Genomic DNA, 13,262 nt, shown 5'->3' with positions numbered 1-13,262 from the left:
GGAAGAAAGGCAACAGGGATGGCAGCATTAAGACAGGAAAGGAAGAAAAGCAACAGGGATGGCAGCATTAAGAAGAGCAGTGTCCCGGAGGCTTCAAGGACATAATCTATTTGGCTAGAACAAAAGGGACAGAAAAGGTGTGATTACATTACTTGGGGAGTCTCCAGCAGGCATTTTCAAAGTGGGGGTCGCAACCCGCAGGAATTCACGTGCAACAGCTGCAGCAGCAGGCTTTTAACAATGCCGGCTGCGAGCGACTTTAATAATGGCGGCCACGACCAGCTTAAAAAAAATACGGTCAGACTGCGCATGCGTGGCCGCTCATCAGTGCGCATGTGGCCCGGGAGTGTTGGGACCTGAACCTGGGGTCAAAGTGCGATAGCTGTATGGTGGCGGCTGACTGCGTGGTGATCACCGATTATGAATAAGGCTATGACCTCAATTTATTCTGCATCCCTAAACATTACTCAAATGATCTGGAGAGAGTATATATTCCTCATGGTTTTATCATGGACAGACTGAACATTTGGCATGGGTATAATGAAAGCCATGGGAAATCATCAAATCGTCGCCCTCTGTGTACTGAAGGATGGGTATATGTTTTTTGCTGACCTTTTAGACTACATTAAAGCATTGAATCGAAACAGTGACCAGTCAATCCCTATGACGATGGACTTCATCCACTTGAAGAGTTACTGTAATGGTTACTCAACAGGGGAGCTACTCAGAGTTTACGAACTGAGGTACGAAATCCACGCTTTCCTCCTCGAGACATTGTCCTCTCTGGCTGAATCATTTGCTGATGAAACTTGGATGCCAACTATCAACTTTTCAATTCTAAATAAACTGCATGTCAAATTGCAAGGGAAGATGATGATTGCTTTCGGCACTGCGAAGAAATCGCAGCTTTCCAAAACTCATTGAAAGTTTGGCAATTGTGAATGGAAAGCCACAATTACTACATATTCCCCACACTGCCTCGACATATCGAAGAAAATAGCATTAGTAAGGAAACTGTAAATGGACTGGCAAGCCCGACTCCAAATGAAGCCGACTGAACTTCTGCGCCTCAGCTTTTGGCAGCACATTAAATACTGTATACAAGTCAACAAAACTGCCAGTATCCAGAGCTAAGTAAAACAAGCATTTTGTTGCTTTTGTCCTTCACAATGACCTCCATGTGAGGGGTTCGATTTTCTGTCCTCACAAGATGAAGACGGCACAAAGATACCGACTGAATCCTGCACCCAATATATATGTGCATAGCCCTCTCCTCCCAGGAACCTGATTGGAGCGAGATCGTGAGGACCAAGCAGGCTCTTCTCTCGCATTAAAGGTAAGAGAAAATGGTGGGTCGCGAATGCCGGCCGGCGTGAGTTACGAAGGTTCAGGAGCTGCCATACAAAGTTGGTAAACATCCAACTCCGGGAAGTCATGAAGATCATTTCTGGAATGGTGAGCCCAATGCAACTCAACTGGCTTTCAATGCAAGCACAAATTGAACCTCGACGTCCACAGGGAATGTATCCTCCTCCAAGAACACCAACTGACAATGAACAAAGCTCTCCCATTGGCACAGGATTTCAAAAAGCACCATGCACTGAAATGAAATCCTGTAGCCCCTATTGAAACACACAGTACACACTACAAACTGATGACAGCCTCACCTCTTGATGGTTCCTGGCTGACTGAAAACATCACCAACAGCATTCTGGTAAATAACACAAATGTGTAAAGTCCCAGGTTTAAACTTCCCACTCTTGAGGATGGGCCAGGGTTGATGTGGCCACTTTTTCCACATGTTGAACAGGAGAAACAGCTCAAATTGTGACTGTGGCGATCAAACCTGAGAGACCCGTTGCTGGTGTTATCATTTCCAATCACTCGATTGATAACCTTGACACCCAAATATAAATGTTTCCCCAGCTACACGACTGAAAAATATATCACACTTGCTTCCAAGAGAGGGCAGTCTTGCATGCTGAGTTCTTCACAGTATCCAGGCTATGTACAAATTATGTCCTAATTTGAAATCATAATGTTCCTTTATAGAATTATAGAATCCCTAGTGTAGGAGGCCATTCGGCCTATCAGGTGTTCACCGACTCTTTGATAAGCACTCCACCCATGCCCACTCCCCCACCCTATCCCAATAATCCCTTGACCTAACCTACACATCGTTGGACACCAAGTGGCAATTTAGCATGGGCAATCCACCTAACCTGCACATCTTTGGACTGTGGGAGGAAACTGGAGCACCCGGAGGAAACCCATGCAGACACAGAAAGAATGTGCAAACTCTACACCGACTGTCACACAAGGTCGGAATCGAACCCGGGTCCCTGGCACTGTGAGGCAGTGAGTAAGCAAAGTCCCCATAGTCTATAGGCTGCTTTCCCCTTTGACAGGGAGAGCTGAATTGTGGTGATGTAACCTGAGGATCACCATATCTAGGCGAGGGGAAAGTTTGAGAAGGCAGGACCTTCATGAATAACCTCACCCAGTATGGGAATTGAACCTGCACTGTTGGCTTGCTCACACACCAGCTGTCCAGCCAACTGAGCTAAACCGGTCCCCTATGTGAGACAGCAATGCTCACCATTGTACCACCTTGCCGCCCAAATAGAATAGTCTTAATTTATTACAGGCGGCTATCCTTTTTATTCTAGATGCTGCTTACGTTAAATATTAAACAGTTATTTACTAGAAATGTCCCCTGCCATTATTCACAGGTAGTCTAGGGACTGTAGCACAGTTGGGATTTTTAATAATCAACCAATGCTGTCCATTTAAGACATCCAATGCAAAATCATCAACTGTAGTGATTATTCAGTGAACATAGAGCTGCTGCAAAATCTGATCAAGGTCATTTGACATATTTTCTAAAAAGAGACTTACATACTTAAAAGTGTAATGTTTGCTGCGTTGGGTGTGCTAAGCATTTAGGGGTGTGGGCCTAGGTAGAGAGTGCTTTCCAGGTTGGTGCAGACTCATGGGTCAAATGAACTCCTTCTGTGCTGAGAGATTCTATGATTCTAAATATTCGAGGCACTGCTTAACAAATAGTTCTCAATAGTTCTAAAAACCAGGATATTTTAAGTTACCAAAAATAAATTATTTGCTGAAGACAAGTCATAGTTTAGAAATGGCAATGCTGACCCAATGACGAAAGTTCAGTCAATGTGAAAACAAAGGGTGCTCTTCCGGAGGGTCAGTGATAACACAATGGGCCGAACGATCTCCTTCTGCACTGTAGTGATTCTATGATGGTTCTATGATTGCTTTATTAGTGTCATTGACACAAATCTTTGTGGTTGGCAACACTCATTCCGTACAGTTCTGCTCATTCACAATATTATCTGGATATTTCAAATGAAAGTATTACCATCGTCTCATGACAAAATTCTTAATGTAAGAGATGCCGTCGCTGGACTGGGGCGGGCACAGTAAGAAATCTCACAACACCTGGTTTAAGAAATCTCACAACACCATGTTAAAGTCCAACAGGTTTATTTGAAAGCCTGATGATTTCATTAAACCTGTTGACTTTAACCTGGTGTGAGACTTTTTACAAAATTCTTAGCTTTCCAATTCTTAATCTAAGCTTTACTTGCGTTTACACAAGTTTGCTCTTTCGAAGCCCCATGTTTCACAGTATTCACAACTGAAGCATATGTTTGTGACTCATTTCCATTGTAAGATGGGAGAACAATGTGGCCGTGAGTGAATTGTTTCCCATTTTCCCTTCCAATGCTCTAAAAATATACCCCAAGAGGCAATGGTTGGGAACTCCTGTGGGCAGTCATGGATAAGTCAGCATCCATATCGCATAACATGTTAGATCGCAGGAACTGTATATTTGTAATGTTTCACTTTGTGACTAAATTGAAAATTAAGTAAAACTGACTTCTGGTCTCCACCTTCACCTGAGAGAGGTTTAACATCCAGTTGCCAAGTAAACAAAACTGCGCATACCCATACTGTTTAGTGAAATCACACTAATACATATTTATCATGATTGTGTCAATCTTGCTCAAAATTAAGGGGAGAAAGTCCGTCTATTAACATGAAATACAGAGAAAAACGGAAACTTTACAACTATATTTGCGGGATAGATATATTGCCAAGTTTTCTTTATCTGTACAATACTTTTCGCCACATAACAGAATGTTGTTTGCCAACATCCTAATCTTCTCAACATTTTCTTTGCCCTATTAACTGTAACAAGTTGACGTGATGTGGATGAAGAGTTAGTGTGCTTTCTGCTTGTGTATTCTAATTTGCTCATTTTCAGCCCACACTACTGGCTCGCAGCAACGCAAAAAAGAGAGCCAAATGTGCAAGGCTCTCCCTCTCAAGATACAGCTCCTCCATTGGCAAGTCTTCAGCTGTGCCTCCTCAGGGTGACACATATTTGGGCCCTCGTGGCCCCAAGCTAAAGATTCAGAGAAACTCGGAGGAGGTTTAGTCCCCCAGGCATGCAGTGTGAAGGCCCACTGACGGGTGAACACACCCTAGCACTCATGAAACAAACTCCCAGCTATGGGCAGATTACTCCACAGCCTTGTGGATATCTCAGAGCTGAAGACTAACAAAGTAAATCCTGACAAAAAAATCTGGAGGAGTCCGAAGGCAGGCTGATGTCTAAATAGGTCATCTTTCCAGCCAAGCTGCCGCCAAACATAGTCCTTTGCATTCCATTGGATTCAACTGGAGAGGTCAAGAGAGGGACCCTGCTGTTTGGGGAGCCCAGGGTCTTCATATATTTTGCTCAGGCTTGCATCCTGCAGAGGACACTCTAGTTTCACTGCAGAGCACTAACATAACATGGGAGACAGCAGTTACAAATGACAAGCCCAACTCCAAGGGGAGAACCATCGTGTCCCACTGGTCAGCTGCGTCAGGCTAGTAAGATGCTGACACTGCCACAGTCCATCTGCTTCAATGGATATTTGTAGTCGAGAGTTCCTGTTCAGCAAGTGGATGGACTCCATTGCACCAGGCAAACAACCAAGAAGATACCAACTGTTCTGATTAGCAAGCTGGAAACCAGAAAGGCACATGGCCCAACAAACAACTTGCAGTTGCAATCGACATGGAAATTAATAGGCTGAACATTGATACAGCATCCCTACAAGAGATCAGGCTCAACAAGAGCAGATCACAGAAAGAAAAACATTACAAATTCACCCTGCAGGGGAACAGCTCAGAAGGTGTGCATGGTGTAGGCCTTGGTGGGGTGTTCCTTCGGATGGTCAGTGCAGACTTGATGGGCCGAATAGCCTCCTTCTGCAGTGCAAGGATTCTATATTAGAAACTGGTAGCAAAGCAGAATAGCAAAATTGCTTGCCTCTACCTATTTACCCAATATATCACTCTATTCATCAAGACTTTCTTCATTCCCACAAAATAACAATAATTTCCTGATATATTAGAAAAAGTCTGCATGTCTTTTGAAAAAACTTTTCATGTCACAACCAATTAAGTAAAATTCCTGTCCTAACATATCACCGCTTACAAACTTGGGGGGTGAGGGGTGAATCTGCAAATCTGGCCCATTAGCACTCTTCGAAAATCATTATCCCCTCAACTCATATGTCATTTTAGATATGCTCATGTCTAAAAGCAGGAAGATACAAAAATGTTGGTTCATCCCTAATATGAACTCATGTTTGCATGCCGGATCAGGCATCTGATATGTCCCTCTATTACATACTCAACTTCGTGAGTTGCATGAAAATAAGGAACCAATTAGTTTTTGCAATACAATTTAAAACTTAGGATCAGAATAACAAACTTTGTAATTAAGGATCCATCAAGTCTGATAATTCATAGGGTGCTGTTGGACTGTAGATTGAGGTTTAAAAAATGGCATGTTGTTCTCACAAATGATGATTGGCAACCTGTGTCAATTTTGTTTTTGAGCCAGCCTCTTGGGGGTTACAGCAGAACATCTCAACTGCTGCTAATCCAATAAGAAGATAGTCCTCCTACTTAAAACCTCAAAGCATGGCTACAATCAGAAATATAGCAACTTACATATGGCATACACAACATCGCAGATTGCAAATTATTTCCCCTACACATGCATCCAACGAGAATTTTAGAAAATTCTTCAAAAATCTGAAGTCACTCAAGTTTATCTCCATATTGATCAATCAAATGGTAACCAAATCTGAAAATATTTTCATTGTTCTGTGCAACCTACATAAAGTTTCAGGGGCTGGTTTAGCACACTGGGCTAAATCGCTGGATTTTAAAGACGACCAAGCAGGCCAGCAGCACGGTTCAATTCCCGTACCAGCCTCCCCGAACAGGTGCCAGAATGTGGCGACTAGGGGCTTTTCACAGTAACTTCATTGAAGCCTACTTGTGACAATAAGCGATTTTCATTTCATTTTCAAAGAGTATTCAGGTCTGAATATGCGACGGTATTTCCTAACACAATCAACCTTAAACAATTATAAATGATAAGGATTAGTGTTGGCATAATAGATTCCCACCTGTAACAAGTTCCTGATCCCACCTCAGTTACTATACCAAACAGCTGGGCAGAGGCAGGTGTTTAACCACTGAGGATGGAAAATAGTGGTCCTTTCACATCTTGCAGCCAGTTTTACAAATTAGTTGCTGCAATCGATAACACTTTACAGTCACAAAATATGAAATGGGAGGAAACCATTTAAATTACTGTACCATACAATTTTGCAACACTGTCAAAACTTCAATGCGTCAGTGTTACCAGACTTTATTAAAAGAGGAAAGTCTAATTTCATCATGATCACAGGAATACTCTTTAAAATGGGTTCAATTTATTTCTAATAGCTATGAAAAGCTCCAGAAGGATCAAAGATTAGCAAGAGGTAGGAATATGGAACACATTTACATGTCATGTCCTGGCAAATTAACTATTTAATTATACATTATCGTATCACTGTTAAAGTCAAACAGATCTTAGGATTTATTAACTGCATTATCATTTAATTCAATACTTTTTATTTCAGCTAATTGCCCTCAAAGAGCTATGTGCTAACAGTTACATGCAAATTCAGACAAAAGTGCGCTTTACATTAAGTGTTTCATTTTCTTTCAAGCAATATGACAAAAGAATATTCATTCAACAAAACTGACAATTTTGCTCAATTGTGGGCTGGATATTCACTTCCTGCAACAAAACACAACAGAAAGCACTGCTATGCTCTCAAAATGTTAATATTTACTAATACATAACTGTGACATTGAAGTTTTCCTCTTTGTTTGACAATCTTTGCATGGATCCCTCTACCCTTCTAAATCTCATCCATTTGTCAGATTTCTGACTTAGTTGAGATGTCTGCCTCTATGCCACCAAAGTGTTTATTCCACATTTGTCCCCAATTTATTTTCAATGATATGTTTCCCATTGATTTAGCTTTTTTACTATTCTATGTTAATCTTAATCTCTGCTCCAATGTCACTTTGTTTCCTGATTTCCCTCTGTCTTGGGCTTCACTCATGCTATCCCGTTTCTCCCAATCTGTTCTCAATCATTTATCTCCTTTTTTGTAAGAGATGGGATTATTGTTAATTGTATATTAATTGTCCTTAACAGTACACAGGTGGTGGGCATTAGCTAAGGATTTACTTGAACTCCTTATAAATAGACACAGACAAAAATTGTGGTGGTTGTATGGTTCGCAGTCACTGGCAAATTGATTATAGAACAGAAGGAAGCCATTTCACCCATCCAGCTCATATCAGCTCTATGTACATCAATTCAATTAGTCCCATTACCCGACTCTCAGCCCTGCAAGTTTATTTCCCTTCCCATGCTAAACCAATTTCCTTTAAAAAGAAACATTAATTGTCTCTCATTGATCCACCACCCACGTAGGTAACATTTTCTCGATCATTACCATGCTGCGTTATCCTCTCTTCCCCCCCCCCCCAACCCCACCCACCCAAGCATCTCTTATCCAAAGTGTGTCCCATAGTCCTTGCAATAGGTTACTCTGTAAATGAACATAAAAACATATCAGGATTGCCTTATATGCTCTACTTCACTAACTGGTGTTCTGGATTCGAACAATTATTACTATGACTGCAATTTGCTTAGATTATGGAATCACCATGATCCTATCCTCCTTTACTGGTGGTTACTAGAATTACTGTTTACACTATGCAACTTAAGGTCAGCCAAATTATTGTGGAAAGGCCATGGGGCAGGTTAATGGATCAAATTTACTACCAAAAAACAGATTTTCCACAACTTCTATTACAATGCCCCCAAACGTATCTCAATCTACCAAAATGTATTTTGCTCACCTCTGATTGGTTGGTTCCATCACATGATTGACCTAATCCTGACTTTTGCCAGAAATTCAGGAGGCCAAGCAAGTTAACACAATCTACAAACAATTTAACAACAGAGATTAAGAGAGGTGTAAATATAGCAAAGAGTACATATACAACTTTCTGACAGATGCAATATTTATATTGGTTGCATCCGAGATCCCTCGCTATAAGGAAATACCTGCTTTAATATCTCCAACCTGGAACTTCCAGTTGTGGCACTTAAGTGGACATCGCATGTTTGGTGCCTCCTACCAGAGCGTTTTTTAATGGCCTTTTTAAGTCGGGTTTTTGGTGAAGATTTGCTTGTGAGGAACTGTGGGGCGGTCGAGAATGTCGAAAACTGACAAGAAGCATCCAGGGAAGAAGGCAATGAGCAAAAGTCCGCCGACGACTGTTGTCAGGAGTGCCACAGAAGGAAAGATGGCAGGAGAGAGCCAGTCAGGTGGGGCCGCACCCATCATGGTGATAGCTGGGGAGTTTGAACGGTTGTTCTCGAAGCATTTCGAAACGCATCAGAAGGTGATGATGGCCTCATTTAAGGCGTGGGTGGGAGAGACCCTTGCCTCGGTTAATAATAATTGCTTATTGTCGCAAGTAGGCTTCAATGAAGTTACTGTGAAAAGCCCCAGTCGCCACATTCTGGTGCCTGTTCAGGGAGGCCAGTACAGGAATTGAACCCGCGCTGCTGGCTTTGTTCTGCATTACAAGACAGATGTTTAGCCCACTGTGCTAAACCAGCCCCATGAGGTTCGAGAAGAGTTGGTGAGAACTTCGACGACAATGTGGGAGCAGGGAGAGGAAATGAAAAGGATGGAGGATGCCTCGTCACAGCATAGTGGCCATTTCATCTTGGTGGATGAGGAGCTATGGAGGTGGCAGAGATCAACGGAGGGCTGAGAGCCAAGTTGGAAGACCTGGAGAACAGGTTGCGAAGGCATAACCTGAGGATTGTGGGGGTACCCGGAGGAGTGGAGGGCCAGAGGCTACAGAACACTTCGCCGATATGATGGCATAGTTTTCTCACATCTGAAAAGCCTGAAAGCAGATGTGGTGCTGTTACAGGAGATCCATCTGAGGGTAAAGCACCAGGTAAGGCTGAGTAAGGGCTGGGTGAGCCATGTGTTCCATTCTGGCTTCTACAGTAAGGCACGGAATGTGGCTATACTGGTGAGTAAGCGGGTGAGGTGGTGGTGGATCAAGGGAGCAGGTACATGATAGTGATGGGTGCGCTGGAGGGGACGCTGGAGGGGACGTTGGTGGTGTTGGTCTGCGTGTATGCCCTGAACTGGGACAACACAGGGTTGGTATGAGGGTGTTAGCAGCCACATCACAGCTGAAAATGGGTGGTGGTGGTTGGTGGTATGTGGGGGGGGGGGGGGGGGGGGGGATTGCTGGGTCTTGGCCTCGCCGTGGAGGTTTTTTCATCCATGCGACAGGGAGTATTTGTTTTTCTCCTTGGTACACAAGGTATATTCAAGGATCAACTTTTTTGTGGTAGGGAAGGCTTCGTTGATGGGGGCAAAGAAGGTAGAGTGCTCAACGATCATGATATCTGATCATGCGCCACTGGGTGGATGTGGTCTTGGAGAAGGGATGGATCCAGAGACCGGCGTGAAGGCTGAATGTGGACTGGTTGGCAGACCCAAACTTTTGCATCAAGATGGGGAGGGTGATGGCAGAGCATGTGGAGTTTAATCAAAATGGGGAGGTCTTGTCGTCAGTGGTTTGGGAGACATTGTAGGCGGTAGTGAGGGGGGAGGTCATTTTAAGGCAAAGGTGGGTCGAGAGGCACAGGAGGAGCAGCAGCGGCTGTTAAAAAGGATTTTTGATGTGGATAGTAGATACGTGGAAGATCCAGAGCCGGAGCTGTTGGTAAGGTGGAAGGAGTTGCAGGCAAGGATTGTGTGCAGATAAATGAGACGCAGTCGGAGTACTTCCCACTGTTCTGGGTAACGAGGCAGGAGTGCCTCATGTCTCTCCTCTTTTTCACATTGCCGATTGAGCCCTTGCCGATTGCGCTGAGGGGATCGGGCACAAGGTGTCTCTGTACGCAGATGACTTAGTGCTGTTCGTGACTTAGAGTATCATGGACCCGGGCTCTTCAGTGAGAGACATAATCGGGTTGCTAGGGAAATTTGGAGTGTTTTCAGGGTAGAAATTGATTTTAGGGAAGAGTGTTTTGTCATGTCTCCTTTGGGTGGAGGGACGGGAGTGGCAGGGTTGCCATTTAGGGGGGCGACAACTCACTTTAGATATTTGGGGGTGAAGATAGCATGGGACTGGGAGCGACTCCGTAAGTTCAATTTCACAAGTCTGGTAGAGAAGGTGAAGGAGGATAAGGGGAGTGGGATAATCTCTTTGTCGATGGCTGGCCAGGTGCAGCCACTCAAAATGAATATTTTGCCACGGTTTTTGTTCTTGTTCCAGTGTCTAATGGTCTTTTTTCCAAAGGCATTTTTTTCGAGGAGTGGATAAGCTGGTCTTGTCGTTTGTGTGGGCAGGGAAGATGGCGAGGATAAGGAAGGCGTTGCTCCAAAGGGGGCAGCAGTCGGGGGGGAATTGGCTCTTACGAATCTGTTGCACTATTATTGGGCAGCAAGTGCGGGGCTGGAGGAAGGAATCGGAAGCTTTGTCGGTGCGGATGGAGTCGAGGTCTTTAAGGGATCGGGTTGCAGGCACTGACAACATCACCGGTGCCGCTAGCCCCAGGGAAGTATTCTGGAAATCTGGTAGTGGTAGCCACGCGGAGGATCTGGCCAATTTTGACAGCACTTACAAGTTGGAAATGGGGTTGAGGATGTTGCCGATAAGTGGGGAATCATCTTGGTTTGTGCCGGGGAGATGGATGCGAGGTTCGAGGGATGGAAGGAGAAAGGGGTGAAGGAGATGACGGATCGGTTTCTGAAGGGGAGATTTGCAAGTTTAGTGGAGGTGAAGTATGGGCTGCAGTGTGAGGAAGGCTTTAGGTATACGCAGGTACGGAATTTTGCAAGAGTTTCCCAGATGGCACTGATCTCCTCGCTCCTCATTGCTGGAGGAGATGCTGTCGGGGGTTTGGAGAGTGGGATTATCTCAGCGATCTATGGAGGAAAATAAGGAGTCTATAGAAGGGATTACAGCCAAGTGGGAGGAAGAGCTGGGGATGGGACTAAAAGAAGAATTATGACACCAAGAACTGCGAAGCAGCCTCGACCTCATGTGTGAGGCTGAGGTTGATTCAGCTAAAACTGGTGTATAGGGCACACTCAACGAAGGCAAGGTTGAGCCGGTTGTTTGAGGGGGTGGAGGAAGTTGTGAGTGGTGTGGGAGGGGCCTAGCCAACCATGTCCATATGTTCTGGTCCTGCCCGAAGTTGAAGAGATATTAAGGATTGTTTTTTCACACCATGTCATATGTTCTGTGTACGGAATTGGAATGGGGTCCCCTGGAGGCCACATTCAGGGTGTCAGACTGGCCGGAGTTGCGGACGAGAGCAGGAGCAGACGCCTTAGCCTTCACCTCGTCGATCGTTTGCAGGGGTGGAGGTCAGCATGGTGGGGGACCTGTAGAGGTTTTGACCTTGGAAAAGGTAAAATTTGCTCTGAGAGGAGCAGATGAGGGGTTCCACCAGAGATGGGGGTTGTTCATTTTGCACTTTGGAGACCTGGTTGCTGCCAAGTGGTAGTCGGGTTCGGTTTGTGTAAAAACATTAAATAAGAATATTTTTCAAAAATTAAATCTCTCCAACCTGGCTTTCAGCTTGACCTCCAACCGACTGTACTATTCATTTAAGAAAGCAGTCTTATAGTAACACACACTTAATTTTTTTTATTTTACAGTGCAAAACATTCCTGTGACACTGCTCATTAAACTAGATGGCACATTATTTAATAAGAGGAGCATTCATATATTGTGCAATATTCTGCTATGGCACAGCTATATTTAAGGCTGAAGTTCTAATTGTTTCAAGGAAAGACAGCCTCAGGCCACTGTGAATTTAACTGGCACTTGTTGAGGCAACCCAAAAAAATCAAAATATGTTTATGGATTTTGGGTTGCAGCTTGGTGTAATTTATAATTGTAACAAGGCATGGCACCAATGCATACTAATATGCTGCTTTAATGTTACTTGCAAGTCTCCTCCATGACTTCGGTTTCAGGCTAGTCATGATTTTGTTTCATGTCAGACACACTATAACTTCTATTATTCTGCTGACAAGATGAAGTGGTGCCCCTCAAAACCGATGAAACCTAACAACTGTTAAGTAAACATTAAGGAAGTTCATTCAAAGTTTAATCATTATTCAGGCTGCATGTCACAACTATGGCTTTGTTTTTTTTTATAAATGCACATAAGTAAGGTCACTTAACAGGCTGCAGACATTGAGTCTTGTATTTTCTGTTTCTAGAGTTCCTCTGCACACAATCTGTGGTTTCAAATCATTTTTGTGTGTGTAACAAATATGATACCTGAAGTGTGACGACAGGAACTGTTCAATATACAGATCTTTCCAAGATCCATCTGCCATGGTGTTGCACAAGTTAAAATTAACTACAATCTACAGAAGTAGAATTGATTCTAACAAAGATTTCTCTACAGTACAAGCTGAGGAGCTAGATGTGGAATGGAGGCATGGGTAACAGTGAAACTGGATGCAATTACAACTTCACATAAGTAAACAAAGGGAATTTATTGTGGAAAAATGTTGATCCATGAATGATGGAACTTATGAATACCATGACCCATATCCTTTAACAGTCCTTAACAGATCTCATTGGCATCATCTCAGAAGAGTTTTTTTTTTACATCTGGTGTTGCTACTACAGATCACATGGGTTTATTCTTCAATTGCCTTTTATGACACTACTGGTAGCAAATTTTGTAATTTGTTGATCTCTTCACCAGCAGAAATATAACTGCAACCCCTGACTTTGATAAAGTTACAATA

The 13,262-nt window shown here is 43.5% G+C and overlaps 1 protein-coding gene across 12 annotated transcripts in view; it reads right to left on the bottom strand.

Moving 5' to 3' along the window:
- The window catches only part of znf618 (zinc finger protein 618), a 179,225-nt gene that overhangs the window by 86,149 nt on the left and 79,814 nt on the right, over nucleotides 1-13,262 (bottom strand). The window contains exons 2-3 of one of the 12 annotated variants that reach the window (XM_072488335.1): nucleotides 8,305-8,387; nucleotides 6,504-6,630 (exon numbers count right to left, since the gene is read on the bottom strand). The exons of the other annotated variants lie outside the window; for them this stretch is intronic. The gene's annotated coding sequence lies outside the window, so the exon portion shown is untranslated. The remainder of the gene's footprint in view (nucleotides 1-6,503; nucleotides 6,631-8,304; nucleotides 8,388-13,262) is intronic. 12 annotated transcript variants of the gene reach the window in all.

Source organism: Scyliorhinus torazame, chromosome 22 (genome assembly GCF_047496885.1).
Source record: "Scyliorhinus torazame isolate Kashiwa2021f chromosome 22, sScyTor2.1, whole genome shotgun sequence".
Classification (NCBI taxonomy): domain Eukaryota; kingdom Metazoa; phylum Chordata; class Chondrichthyes; order Carcharhiniformes; family Scyliorhinidae; genus Scyliorhinus; species Scyliorhinus torazame.
Note: the sequence above shows the minus strand (reverse complement) of the source record. Positions and strands in the feature narration are given on the sequence as shown.